Below are 14,805 nucleotides of genomic sequence, written 5' to 3'. Positions count from 1 at the left end.
CTGAGCTTGTGATCAGAACTATAGAGAAATGTAGCCAATGCACCTTGTGTTGCGCTAAACACAGCACCAGAAAACGCACAACCTGCAAATGACCTGTCTAGCTCCACTGAGCCATAACAATTTATTTGAGTCTCTGAGCTTTCTGGAGCTACTTTATCTCAACATGACCATGCACAGCATCACAATTTGAACTGAAGAAACTACTCTTCTTTAGTTTCATTTGGGAATGTATTTGTCTGTTTCGGGAAACAATTTATGGTGGTGGAAACACACCTAAGGGCTCCAAATTGTGTTCACAAACAGACACATGATGTGGGATGTGGCTAACAAAGTACAAGAATGAGAGAAGTACATGTGGAATGTAAACAAAGAAACACATGCAAATTAAAACAAAAGAAGTTAAACGGAGCAAGAACTGAACAAATAACTAAACCAAAACAAAACAATAGTACAGTTAACACCTGGCATTGACTTTTAATTCTATGTAGGAGGTTGCAGAAAATGAAATGGCCTTGTACTTCTTATTAAATTATGTACTATGAGATTTTACATGAGCAAAACTTTACATTTTTGTAATGATTGAATTTTGCTGGTTGTTGTTAGTGCTGTGTCTGTTTTGTTTTTTTTTTTATTTTAAAAATTTTATGCAGTATCTCAAGAACAATAACAGACCACAAACTCAAAGTGATCATATGCAAATTATTACATTCAGTTACACACTATACTGCCAAAAGATTGCAAAAACCTGCTTAATATTAATGTCTTCTGAAATTAAATGTATTAATAGGAAGTGTGTTCCCGTTTTGATGCAGTAAAACATTTTGCTAGGCCTAAAGCTAGATGTGGGAGTATTTTGAGATTTAATTATATTCAGCAAATAGATTGCATGGTTAGTTCTCATCTGAAAGATACAGTTCACACTTTCTGGTATAAGCCAGAAAACACAGTTCCACTGCTCCACTGCTAAAGGCAGGCATTGCTCACAACCTGTTTTTGGGTTATAGAAGCAGAAAGAACACACCAATTGCTGATTACTTAGATTTAGATTTTTTAAAATAAATTTTTAAATTCCTGTTTAAAATTAACATGACTTGTTAAAAAATGCTGTCAAAATATGTTATACATAAAAAACAACCATTTTTTAAAGTGTTTTTTAAAGTATTTTAGGTGGAATCATAATGTAATATCTTTATTAGACTTAAATTTAAAATTACATCATTTATGTGTCTAGGATGTAGATTTTGTTTGTAATAAAAGTAACATCTGATAAAGTAAAAGTTAGTGTTTGTATAAAGCAACTCCAGAGTCTACACTTCATCTAGGTATGGAAAGCCTGTAAGCCGACTCGGTGTGACCAGTGCTTCATGTGTAACATCTTATACAGGATTTTCTTTTCCAAAGGGTCTTAAGTCTTATTACTCCATTGTGTTTCTCAAATTTCCAATTCAGTGTATGTAAAACGTGTGTGGCAGCTGTGCGGTTTTGCCAAATTTGTTTTGCATTTGTTATTTACACTTTGTGATCTAGATAGTCTTCTTTGAGCAGCTAAATAATGATTTTACAAGAACAAATGAGGCACCATACAACAGTTTTAATTTAAGTGACAAAAATGACAAATGCTTGATTTTGTTGATTTCAATTTTATTGTACTGAATTAACACAATTAACAAGAATGCATATTACATGTGATTACTTGTTAATTTCAGATATGGTCTTCATCCTTTATTCTCCTACGTCCTTGCCCTAAAAAATAATGGTTACATCATTAGTAAATAAACAGTATATTTTACCTCTCATTTTGTGCTGATTTCTTTTTAACGTTGCTTTAATAGTGTAAAACAGCAGTGACAATAGTAATTATGAAGTGAAATCATTTGAAAGAATGCCAATCTACGCTAAATGAAGATGATTTGTTTCTAATATTTTATTACATGTTAATGATTATTATTAATACTTATATTTAATAATACAAACTTGTTTGAATTGGGAACATTTACCTTTCCAGCATCTCTACTCTTGGCTCTCAGCTTATTGACCTGGGACTCAGCGATGTCAGCACGCTCCTGAGCTTCCTCCATCTCATGCTGTACCTTCCTGAACCTGGAGAGGTGAGTGTTGGCCTGCTCCTCCTGTCAGTGAAAAACGTCAGCCATTTTAGGTTTCTTAATAAAGGAGCAATATCTGCATGTCATTTTTGCAATGCATGTCCAGTTCTGCAAAGGCACACTCACAGCTTCCTCAGCCTGTCTCTTGTAGGCCTTCACTTTGAGCTGCAGCTTGTCCACCAGATCCTGCAGTCTGTTCACATTCTTCTTGTCTTCCTCAGTCTGAAAAATGTGTTAATGTAGAGTTGCTTGTTTCATGATTAATTATCTTATGCTCTTTACATTACTGAGTTGTTGTTTACCTGGTAAGTGAGTTCTTTCACTCTTCTCTCATATTTGCGAACACCTTTAACAGCATCAGCGCTGCGTCTCTGCTCACCTTCAACCTCAGCCTCCAGTTCACGGACCTGTAACAAAGTATATCATGTTAAATTAGAACTCATCAGTTAAAGAAATCTAAACTATTTTACTAAAACTACATTTTAATTTAAAGACTGTAGCATACCCTAGACTCCAGTTTCTGGAGCTGCTTCTTTCCACCCTTCATGGCAAGGTTCTCAGCCTCATCCAGACGATGCTGCAGGTCTTTGACTGTAACCTCAAGGTTCTTCTTCATCCTCTCCAGGTGAGCACTGGTGTCCTGTTCCTTCTTCAGCTCCTCTGCCATCATGGCCGCCTAATGTATAGGCCATGGACATTTTGGTTTAGGATTTTTCATTATTATTCATATGGGTAAATTATCTATGCAGGTGAACACTCACATCAGTAATGGCCTTCTTGGCCTTCTCTTCAGCATTTCTTGCCTCCTGGACTGTGTCATCCACCTCACCTTGGATCTGCACCAGATCAGCCTCAAGCTTCTTCTTGGTGTTGATCAGGCTGGTATTCTGTTGAAGGAGAACAGAAACGATATTAAGATGATTTCCTAAGGAATGTAAAATGTACAGCAAACTCAAAATCTATCAGGACATACCTGAGAGTGCAGTAGTGCCACACGCTCACTGGCATCCACCAGCTCCTGTTCAGCCACTTTGCGGCCTCTCTCTGTCTGCTCCAGTGCAGATCTGAGCTCATCAATCTCTGCCAGCATCAGGTTATTCCTGCGCTCCACCATGGCGACCTGCTCCTTCATGTCTTCCTGTCCTCTGACAGCCTCATCCAGATGCACTTGTGCGTCCTTGTGTGAAAGGAATCAAAGTTATTAAAATCATAAAACTACATAAAATCAAAAAGTAAAGAAAAAACAATGAAGGCTTACCTTGAGCTGTCCTTGGACGTTCCTGAGCTGTTTCTGGGCCTCAGAAGCCTGGCGGTTTGCGTGGCTCAGTTGAATCTCCATCTCATTCAGATCTCCCTCCATTTTCTTCTTCACTCTCAGGGCATCATTTCTGCTTCTGACCTCAGCGTCCAGAGTGCTCTGCATGGACTCAATCACCCTCTGGCTGTTTCTCTTGATCTGCTCCATCTCCTCATCCTTCTCAGCCAGTTTTCTGTCAACCTCACCCTTCACCTGGTTGAGCTCAAGCTGGACACGAAGTATCTTGGACTCTTCATGCTCAAGTGTGCCCTGTAGATTTAAGATAATATTAGGCAATTTAGTAAAAAGGCAATTTTTTTTTTTTATTTAGTGAGGTGTATATATGGTGTTACCTCAGCTTCTTCAAGAGCAGTCTGGATTTCTGATTTCTCAGTTTCCACAGTCTTCTTTGCCTTCTCCAGCTCATGGATGGTCTTTCCAGTTTCTCCAATCTGTTCAGTCAGGTCAGAGATCTCCTCTGTAGAAAGGATTAGAAATTAAAGATTTTTTTATATTTGATCCACTAATATGTGTATGTGCTTACTGTAATTGTTAAGTCACATACGCTGCAGATTCTTGTTCTCTCTCTTGAGGGTCTCTAACTGGTCAAGGGCTTCCTCATATGAGTTCTTCATCTTAAACAGCTCAGTGCTGAGAGAGCGAGCCTCTTTCTGTGCTCCCTCCAACTCAGCCTGACCTTCCTCGTACTTCTGCTTCCATTCTGCCAACACCTGAAAAGGTCGAATGAATATAAACATCACTTCCACTGAACCAGTTAAGTGTCATTCTGTGAACCAGTGACAGCCAGCAAATCACCTTATCAAAGTTTCTTTGTTTCTTATCAAGATTGGCGGCCAGAGAATTGGCTCTCTCAACATCAATCATGAGGTCCTCCACTTCACCCTGCAGTCTCTGTTTGGTCTTCTCCAGAGAGGCACACTTGGAATTCACAGCTTCAATAGATTCCTCAGCATCCTGTAGACGCTGGGCAAGCTTTTTTCTGAGGAGACCAGTTTATGTAACTTAATGTCTATATCTGGGAACTGTATAAAATATGTTTACTTTATGACTTTTCAGACTTTGCTTACTTTGCCTCCTCAAGCTCCTCAGTACGCTGGATGGCATCTGTCTCATATTTGGTTCTCCACTGAGCCACCTCACTGTTGGCCTTGGACATTCCACGTTGTAGCTCAGCCTTGGCCTCCTGCTCTTCCTCAAACTGCTCTCTGAGCAAGTCACAGTCATGACGAGCTGATTGGACAGCATGAGCCAGGGCATTCTTGGCCTAAAATGTAATAATAAAAAAAATGTATAATAATGACATTAATAATAATAATAATAATAATAATAATAAAAATAATAATTCGATTAATAATAATAATAATAATAATAATATTCTAAAAATATAATATATGAATAGTTAAATTCATATAGGCGCTTGCTAGTATTGCAGATGTATGATATATCTTGGAAACTTTATGTAGTATATTCATTTGTTTCAAATCATTTTGTATGAAGCACTTTCTTTTTGATGCTACCTTTACTTCCTCTTCAATTTGTCTCTTGAGCTCCTCAATCTGCTGTGTGTAGGCTTGTTTTCCTCTGGTCAGCTGAGAAACAAGAGCTTCTTTCTCCTCCAGCTGACGGCCAAATTCACCTTGGAAAAAATATGGATAATTTGAGGAATGTTAAGCAATATCATTGTTTGTTTTTACCAGTTTAGTTGACCTGGCTTTAATTACCATTCTCAGTCTGCAGTCGGGCTCTTTGTGCACTCAGGTCGTTCAGCTGACGGACATGCTCATCATTTTTAGCTTTGAGTTCACCCAACTGGTCCTCAAGTGTACGACACATCTTCTCCAGATTTGCCTAGAAATATAAGCAACAAAACATGTAATGGATTTACTGGCCACAAATAAAAGATGTTTATATTTTATCTAATACACAACACCTCCATCCCATTCAACGTGTCGTCTGAATCACTGATTCTAAAAGGGAACTGTTATTTAAGTGGTATTTTTATGTGATATTTCTGCCAACCACATGTATACCTTCAATTAATTTCTCATTTCTGTTTTATTATATAACATGAACAGACCTTTGCTTTGGCCACAGCCTCCATGTTACTAGACAAGTCATCTATCTCCATCTTGTATTCACTCTTCTCCTTCTCCAGTTTCTGTTTGACTCTCTGAAGGTTGTCAATCTGCTCTCCGAGCTCAGCAACACTATCCGCTTGTTTCTTGCGGAGGGCAGAAGCAGTGGCTTCATGCTGCAGAGTGGACTCTTCTAGATCACGCCGCAGTTTCTGGAACTCAGCCTCTCGCTTCTTATTCATCTCAATCTGAGCTGCAGTGGCACCACCAGCTTCCTCCAGCCTCTCACTGATCTCTTCCAGTTCTCTGGAGAGATCAGCTCTCTGCTTCTCAACTTTAGCACGAGCTGCACGCTCAGCCTCGATTTCCTCCTCCAGCTCCTCAATACGAGCCTGATAGAGATACATGTATTAGGCCTATGTGCTCCATTAAATGTGGTAATGCACAATAGAGTTTGCAGCAATTAATTACCTGGAGCTCCTTAATCTTCTTCTGAAGCTGAGCACCCAAGGACTGTTCATCCTCAATCTTGCTCAGAAGTTGGCTGATTTCAAAATCCTTCCTGTAAAGGAAACAGAGCAGGGATAAGATTTTTTCTTGTTTCCATAGACTGGCATGTAATTTTTCCAGTTATGTGTTATGTTTAATGCGAAGCTTTATACTTTTTGATTTTCTCGTCAGACTGCTGCTTGTCATTCTCCAGGTCCATTATAGACTCCTGGGCCAGTTTCAGGTCTCCCTCAAGCTTCCTCTTGGCTCTCTCAAGGTCCATACGGAGTTTCTTCTCTTGCTCCAGTGAACCTTCAAGCTGTAATTAATAGAAACCAGCAATTTTTAAAATGGCAAATATAGGCAATATGATTAGTTTATAATGTGTATTTTTGTCATAGAAAATGTTTTACAAGATCTTACATCATCCACTTGTTGTTCAAGCTTGGTCTTGGCTTTGGTCAGAGTGTTGACTTTGTCTTCCTCTGCCTGGAGGTCATCAAGAGTTTGCTGGTGTGCCTCTTGGAGAGCTTTCTTCTCTTTGGTAAGTTTGGCAACAGACTCATCCTGAGAGGCCATCTCCTCAGTCAAGTTCTTCACCTGTGTGACAATATTTTTTTATCTTATGAAAAAAGCAAATGTTTTTTCGTCTTAATGTAAAATTGCATATTTGTGGAGAATAAACATCCACTGACTACAGTTATATGTCTTAGTTTTTAACCTTGTTCTCAGTGGCATGTTTCTCCTTCTCCACTTTAGCCAAGGTGAGCTCCAGATCATCAATGTCTTTCTTCAGCTCAGAGCACTCATCCTCCAGTTTCCTCTTCTTGGCGGTCAACTCAGCATTAATTTCCTCTTCATCCTCCAGTCTCTCGTTTGTCTCTTTGAGTTTGGCTTCCAACTGGATCTTGCTCTTGATGAGCCCCTCACACCTTTCTTCAGCATCAGAGAGGCTCTCAGATTCCTGTCAATGAGACATAGTTTTAAATATGTTCAATAATTACTCAAATGTAATGTAATCATATTTGAATACTTACAGATGCTACTTGGAGTTGCAGGTCATTTTTCTCCTGAAGAATGGATACCATCTTCTCCTCAAGCTCTTTCTTCTTGGCCAGTGCCTTTGCCAGATCCTCCTTCATTTTCTCAAAGTTCTCTTTCATGTTAGCCATTTCTTTCTCAGTCTCTGCACTCTTCAGAAGAGGCTTGATCTTGAAGTACAGCTTCATCCATGGCCAGTGTTTCACATTCATGAATGAGCGGATGTTGTATTGGATGGAGTAGATGGACTCTCTGCAGTTCAGGATGTACCAGTTTAATATGCTGCTTCATCACCTTAAAGTTTGTTATTTCACAACATCATAATCTAAACATAAGATACCTCCTCTCCATCATCTTGACAAACTCTCTCCGCATAAGGTAGCCACGGCACAAGGCTTGAGTCATTGTGACAAGATTTGCTAGTTTCTCATCTCGCAGCTCCTCAAGGGTACCCAGCAGACCAGCTTTGAAGAACACCTACAAACAATTACATTTTTCCCAGTTAACTGTGCACCTACGTGTTTGCATTTCATATACTTTTACACTGCAGGTATTCAAAATAGATTTTTGCGAGTATAGAATTTAGTTCTCTAGTGCATGAAAATCTGAATTTGTTTTATGATGTGCACGCTACTGCTTGTACTTACATATAATGATATTAAATAATGAAACACCTGCTAATTTGTATTTTCCAGGTAAAAATTTGTAATACCTCTGGAAAGTTATTTTTAAAGTATGAACCAAGAAAATACTTTTTTCAGGATTATCACTCACTTTGGTGTGTCCAAACTTATACTGGGTGTGGTCCACATCAATGGAGCCCAAGAGTTTTTCTGAGGCTTTCTTGTTGTCAATGAACTGTCCCTCTGGGATCACACTGGCATTCAGGACTTTGTATCTGTTTCGGAAATAATTATTCAGTATCAATTTCATTTTTATTTTTCAGTTAGTTTGAGTGTTGGGAATATTATCAATTAGAAAATGACCTTTGCTTGAAGTCAGCATAGAGGATTCTGCTGGGGAATCCCTTTCTGCAGATTCTGATACCCTCCAGCACACCATTACACCTCAACTGATGGATGACCAAGAAGTTCTCCATCAGACCTAGAGGGATAAGAGTTATGTCATGGACTTCTATATCTCCTTCACATTTTCAATGCTAATAACTATAAGGAGAACTTGCCTGGAGTCTTAGACTCATTGGGAATCAAGCAGCGCACAAAGTGAGGGTGAGTGCTCCTCAAGTTGGTCATCAGCTTGCCCAAGTTCTCCTGTGAAATTTTATGTCATTTTTATTTTATGCCATGGTACTTTGTATTGGATACATTTTGTGTAGTTTGCCATGCTTATTGTTGACTTATAGAGCAAGCTCTAAATGCGTTTCATGTTGTCTAATGAAAGTGATCTTACTCTGAAGAGAGCAGACACTGTCTGGAAGGAACCACCCTTCTTCTTGCCACCCTTCTTACCACCACCAGCATCTACAGACAATTAATATCATTCACCAATATTGTCACTTTTATTGGTGCCATTTTGTGCAGACATTTGGAGTTCTTGAACATATCTTTTATACTTTCTAGAGTAAACAATTTTTGGTGACCTTACCATCAGCTGATGCATGAGCTGCGTACAGGAAGGACAGCAGTTTGTTTCCTGATTTCTGGTAGAGCTGCACAACAGATTCATTCAGTGGGTCCTTGTTCTTGTCCAGCCACCCTGAAATGTTGTAGTCCACAGTGCCAGCGTAGTGCACCAGGGAGAAGTGGGCCTCTGCCTTGCCTTTGGCAGGCTTTGGCTTCTGGAAAGCGTTACATTTGCCAAGATGCTGGTCATGGAGCTTGTTCTTGAAGGATGTGTCTGTTGCCTTGGGGAACATGCACTCCTCTTCAAGGATGGAGAAGATGCCCATTGGCTGATGGGGGGAAAGGATGTTTATTAGACAGACCTATGTAGGAATGGCTTTGTTACACAGAATTGAAAATGACTGCAATCTCACCTTCTCAATGAGCTCAATGCAGGCAGCCAGGTCCATACCAAAGTCAATGAACTCCCAGTCAATTCCTTCTTTCTTGTACTCCTCTTGTTCCAGTACAAACATGTGGTGGTTGAAGAACTGTTGCAGTTTCTCATTTGTGAAGTTGATGCAGAGCTGCTCCAAGCTGTTGAACTGTTACAGTGTATATAACATGTGATATTTAAAGATTTTGAAAAATGAATGTAACAAAACTTTAGGAATGCATTTCAACCTTAAATTCAGCTATTATTTACGTCAAAGATCTCAAATCCAGCGATGTCCAGCACACCAATGAAGAACTGCCTTTGTTGTTTGGTGTCCAACATCTCGTTGATACGTATAACCATCCACAAGAACATTTTCTCATAGATTGACTTGCAAAGTGCCATGGTACCATTGTTGACCTGTGGAGTTGAAGAGTCTGCTTTGATTGTCTGTTGATTTTTAAGGGTTTAACACCTAGACACTTCTTGTAGTGTCACCATTGCACATTACCTGGGGTACGGTCTGGCCTTTGGTCACAAACTCGTTCCCAACCTTCACTCTGGGGTAGCACAAGGCTTTCAGCATGTCAGCTGAGTTCAGGCCCAGGAGGTAGGCGATTTTATCAGCCACTGAAATAAACGAGCAAAAGTGTTATTGAATTTCATTTTGCAGGTCTGTACATTACTTACACTCTCATAAGAATTTGTTTTATATACCCTCAGTGCCGTCAGGCTCAGCCTGCTCCTCTCTCTGCTTCTGCTTGAACTTCATGTTCCCGTGATGCATCACAGCTCCGGTCAGTTTGTAGATGTTAATTTTCTCATCAGAGGTGAAGCCCAGGATGTCAATAGCCGTCTGTGTTTAGAGAAAAATATTGGACGGACCAGTGAGAATGAGAAATATTTTCACAGTCTTTGTAGAAGTTCAGTGATTTTTTTTTTATTGTATTTATTTAACATACAGTACAACTACAATGGAACTGCAACACACAACTTTGCAATATAATTAGATGCATTGTGTTTAGTGTTCATAAATTACAGCACTTATCCATTGCACAAGCTCTTATTATAGCTACATTAACACATATACTGAGAAAAATCATATTAGATTGCCATCTGAATGTTATGCCTCTTTTTGTTTTACCCCTTTTTTAATCATAAAAAGAAATCCATTACAAAATGACTATATTTTTTAAACTTTTCTCTAGCAATTATTGTAAACTAAACATGAGAAATTAATTTTAAATTTAAATTTTAAATTAATTTAAAAAAAAAAAACCCTCCCTTTATAAAATCTACAAAATTACAAACAGACAGCATTTTGTTTTAAAATATTGCTCACTTTTTCTTTTACTTTTTCTCTCTCTGGAGAACTAGATAAAAAAAACATTCTAAAATTCTGTAAAATTCTGATTCTTTTAAAAAATTTCTCACATTGTACCATATTTTAATCATGTGTTTGACAATTGGATTACTAGTTTGCTTATACAATATTTTCATAGTATTGGAGGATATATACATGGGAAAAGGTCAATTTAGACCCTGAGATTCCATTTCTGTCCAGTGAGGATTACCATTTGTTGAAAAATAAAACATAATGGACCTTATTTGTGTAGCCCAGTAATGCCATAGCAAATTTGGACTCAAATGGTAAATACAGCAAAGAGAGGCAAAGCCTTGCTCTCCTGTCATTCCATATGGAACAAATCTATAGGTGGTGGTAAAGGAATGTTTTGAAAAATATAAAGTAATTTTGGCAGAACATTCATTTTTAGAATATTAATTCTACCAATTAGTGAGATGGGTAGAGACATCCATCTATTTTTCCATCACAGGTTCATAGTTAACACAAGCTACCTGTTTTATCTTTGGTACAGTTTGTATTCCTAAATATGTAAATTGATATATTATGTTAAATTGTGTCACTTCAGATAGTGGTCTTCTTTCATTTTTACAAAGGAGTAATATTGCTGATTTAGATTTATTTACCGCATATCCTGAAATATCACCAAATTGTTTAATTAGCACTAATATAGCAGGTGTTGATTTACTTAGTTTCGTGATAAACAAAATTACATCATCGGTATAAAGAGATATCTTATGTTCACTTCCTCTTATTGTGATTCCATAAACTTGTGGGTGTAACCTTAAAGCTATTGCAAAAGGTTTGATCGCTAATGTGTACAACAGAGGAGATGGGGGACATCCTTGGCCACATTCTCTTTTAATAGCAATCGGTTGTGATATATTCCTATTTGTCACGATTTCTGCTGCAGGCTTATTGTATATTCATTGTATCCACTTTCTGAAGTTTTCCCCAAACCCAGGGAGTAGCAGGGCTGTATCTACAGCTTCATTGCTATGATTTAATATATTTAGTACTCTTCCAACATTATGAAATCCGTGTCTTCCGGTTATAAATCCATTCTGATCTCTATCAGTTATTTCTGGCATTAAATTTTGAATATGCTTTGCCAAAATTTTACATATTATTTTAAGGTCTGGGTTCAACAGTCTTATTGGTCTCATATTTCCCCATTTATTAGATGGTTTTCCTGGATTTTGAAGTAATATAATCAGAGCACCATTTATAGAAGGGCGAAGATTCCCATTTTGAAAGGCCTCTAAAACATTTTGATTAGTGGCTTTAATCATTTCTTCTTAAGTTTTTTTATTCAAATCTATTGGTAAGCCATCTGGCCCTTCCTTTTATCTGCTTTCATATCATCTATTACACTTTCAATTTCTCCTATGGTAATTTCCGACTCCAGATCCCCCCTTTTTTATATAATATGGTTGGTATTATCAAACCCTCCATAAAATCATTCCTATATTTTGGATCAGTTTTAACTTCTGTATTATACATTTTTTCATAAAAGGTTTTAAAAGCCTCATTCATTTCAACTGGGTCTATAATTGTAAGGTTATTGCATATAATTGTAGTAATTGAATTTTACTTGGTTTGTCACCTTGTTCATAAAGTGATTGATTTGCAGCTGCTCTAGAAGCAGAAATCTTTTCATACACAGCTCTTAGGGCCAATAATTCTATTTCTGTATTGTATGTACTAGAATAACATCAATAAGCCTTACATTCTAAATTCAGTTCCCTCCATATACCTAATAGACCTAATTCTTTAATAAATTGTAAAATAACATCTATTATGGGATTGATCACAGCCTGTGGATCGGTCCTTACTTGGATCCAATGTGCAGTTAAAATCTCCCGCTATTACAAATTGACCTTCAAATGTAGCTAGTGTAAGAGATATAGATATGTATAGTATAGATTCGAAAAAAAAAAAAAAAAAACGGGGTCATTCAGTGAGGTTTTACTTACATCTGTGGCAATGAACTCCTCCACATCATTGATGCTCTTGACTGTGATTTCACCCTGGCTGATCATAGGGTAGTCATAGGGGTTGGTGGTGATTAGCAGGGCCTCTGTGTAAGGAATAATAAAATGAAATGCAATATCATGTACAATATTACAGCTCCTCTAAAATTACACAGTATCAAAGACATTTCTGTAGATTTCATACCAAGCAGCTCTGGCTTGTGTCCAGTCATGAGCTGGTAGAAGATGTGGTAGCTCCTCTCAGCAGACAGCTGGAAAGTGACTCTTGACTTTTCCAGCAGATCTGTTCATACATTGGTATAAAATGGTATATGGGTCATCTAATGCTTTGTCCACTACAATTGTATTTTCATTTGCATTTTCACTACATGCTTCATAAAACTTCAGAACAATGACAGAAATAACCTTCAGTGCCTGAAACTTACAGGTTTCAATATCAGCTGAGGCCAGCTTGCCGGTTTGCCCAAAATGAATTCTGATGAATTTACCCTGGAAGTCAAAAGATGTTTAAATTAAATTAATCTATTTTCATGGCATTCATATTTTGTTTTATTCTCTGAAGACATTCTGCACTATTTGTTAATACTCACAAAACGAGAGGAGTTGTCATTCCTGATGGTCTTGGCATTACCGTATGCCTCCAGCAGTGGGTTGGCTGCAACAATTTGGTCCTCCAGTGAACCCTAGAGGTGACAGCAGTTGTTGCAGTAAGGTGTTCACTCACAAATTCTCTCAGAATCCTGAAATGGTGATTTACTGACCTGCATTTTGCCAGGAACAGGTTCTACTGCCTTCTTTCCAGTCATGCCAACCATTGCAAAGTACTGGATGACACGCTTGGTGTTCACGGTCTTTCCTGCACCAGATTCTCCACTGGGGATAGAGTTAGAAGAGTTTAATGAACTGTGAATCATTTACAAATGAGCATACATACAATATAGAAAGTAACTAATAGTAAGGACTATTGCTTAACAATACAAGTCTGAACTCACGTAATCAGGACAGACTGATTTTCACGATCTGTAGGAACACATGAGATACATTAAGTACATTAAGGAGATAGTAATAAATATTCATAAAATGCCATTTTTAATTAAACTTGTTGAACAATGTACTACCTGTGAGCATGAACTGATAGGCATTATCAGAGATGGAAAAGATGTGGGGTGGGGCTTCAATTCTCTTCTTGCCTCTGTATCCAGCCACAACTTTTGCATCGTATACTGGGAGCCACTTGTAGGGGTTCACAGTGACGCAGAACAGCCCAGAGTAGGTCTGACATTGTGAACAGAAACATTGTCAGGAGTTTGTTATGATATAAATACTTAATTAAAATTTAAAAGTTTTCAGTTTAATTCAGTAAACTCACGTAGATCATCCATGCTGCGTAACGCTCTTTGAGGTTAAACAACACACAGGGCTCGTTGAGGTGGGTCATCATGGCCATGTCCTCAATTTTGTCAAATTTGGGAGGATTCATGGGAAAGATTTCATCCTCCTTAACTGTGAGTTTCTGTGAAATAACGAACATTGCAGTATTACAGAGGAGTACAATTTGCTTTAACATTAATGTTGGTCTAAAGCTTTTTCTTCTCTGAGATTCTGCTCTGTGCAGTCCATACACATTCCTGAAGTGAAGTGTTATTACAGTCATACTTAGCAGACTAATTGTATTATTATTATTATGGAATCTTATTCATTGTAATGTTAAATAATAAAATTTGAATTTTTAAATTACAGTTCTTCTGACATGTAAGAAACAAGTTACATGTGTCCTTTTTAAAGTTTATCTGCAACAGTGCTTTTAAAACTAGTAATTTTGAAAATATAATAATTTGTATTTCCACTTACTTTGCCGCAGAGAGTTTCGACTGTGGCTTTGCCCCCTTCTTTGCTCTTCAATGTACCTTTCAGGTACATCTCAGCGGGCTCACACACAAACACTGCTGTTTTAGCATCGAAAGGTCTGCTCTGGGCCTCAATCCTCTCTTTCTCTGACTTACGGAGGTAAATGGCCGCCGGGCCAAAACACTCCATCTCTCCATCCCCCATGATGACGTTTTACTGCGGAGACAAATAGTGTTTGTCGTACTTATTGTAAACTCACAGTAGTGCGATTCCTGCGGTTAAAGTCATTTACTGAGCTGCAGTTTCTGGATTTTGTGGCTTTTTTCCCTCTTACACAATTTTGCATTTCTTTAATTTTTTGATTTTTTAAATGGATTTAGTTCAATTTTGACAGAGTATCAGCTCATATAGAGCATGTCACTACATACATCTTACCTTTTTGTCCTCAAGTGTAGAATTTGTGAACAGAGGCCTGGCTGTTTGCAGTTTCTAAGAGAAGGAATAATGAAAAGTTCAGAATAAGTTCATTTTAAACAAATAAATTATTAGAATTCCCCACGATGGAGTGAGTATT

The 14,805-nt window shown here is 37.9% G+C and overlaps 1 pseudogene; it reads right to left on the bottom strand.

Moving 5' to 3' along the window:
• Positions 1-1,722: 1,722 nt before the first annotated feature.
• LOC136697043 (myosin heavy chain, fast skeletal muscle-like) lies at positions 1,723-14,435 on the bottom strand (annotated as a pseudogene).
• Positions 14,436-14,805: the final 370 nt, after the last annotated feature.

This window comes from Hoplias malabaricus, chromosome 5 (genome assembly GCF_029633855.1).
Source record: "Hoplias malabaricus isolate fHopMal1 chromosome 5, fHopMal1.hap1, whole genome shotgun sequence".
In the NCBI taxonomy this organism is placed as follows: Eukaryota; Metazoa; Chordata; class Actinopteri; order Characiformes; family Erythrinidae; genus Hoplias; species Hoplias malabaricus.
The sequence above is the reverse complement of the archived record's forward strand: the minus strand, read 5'-3'. Positions and strand labels throughout refer to the sequence as shown.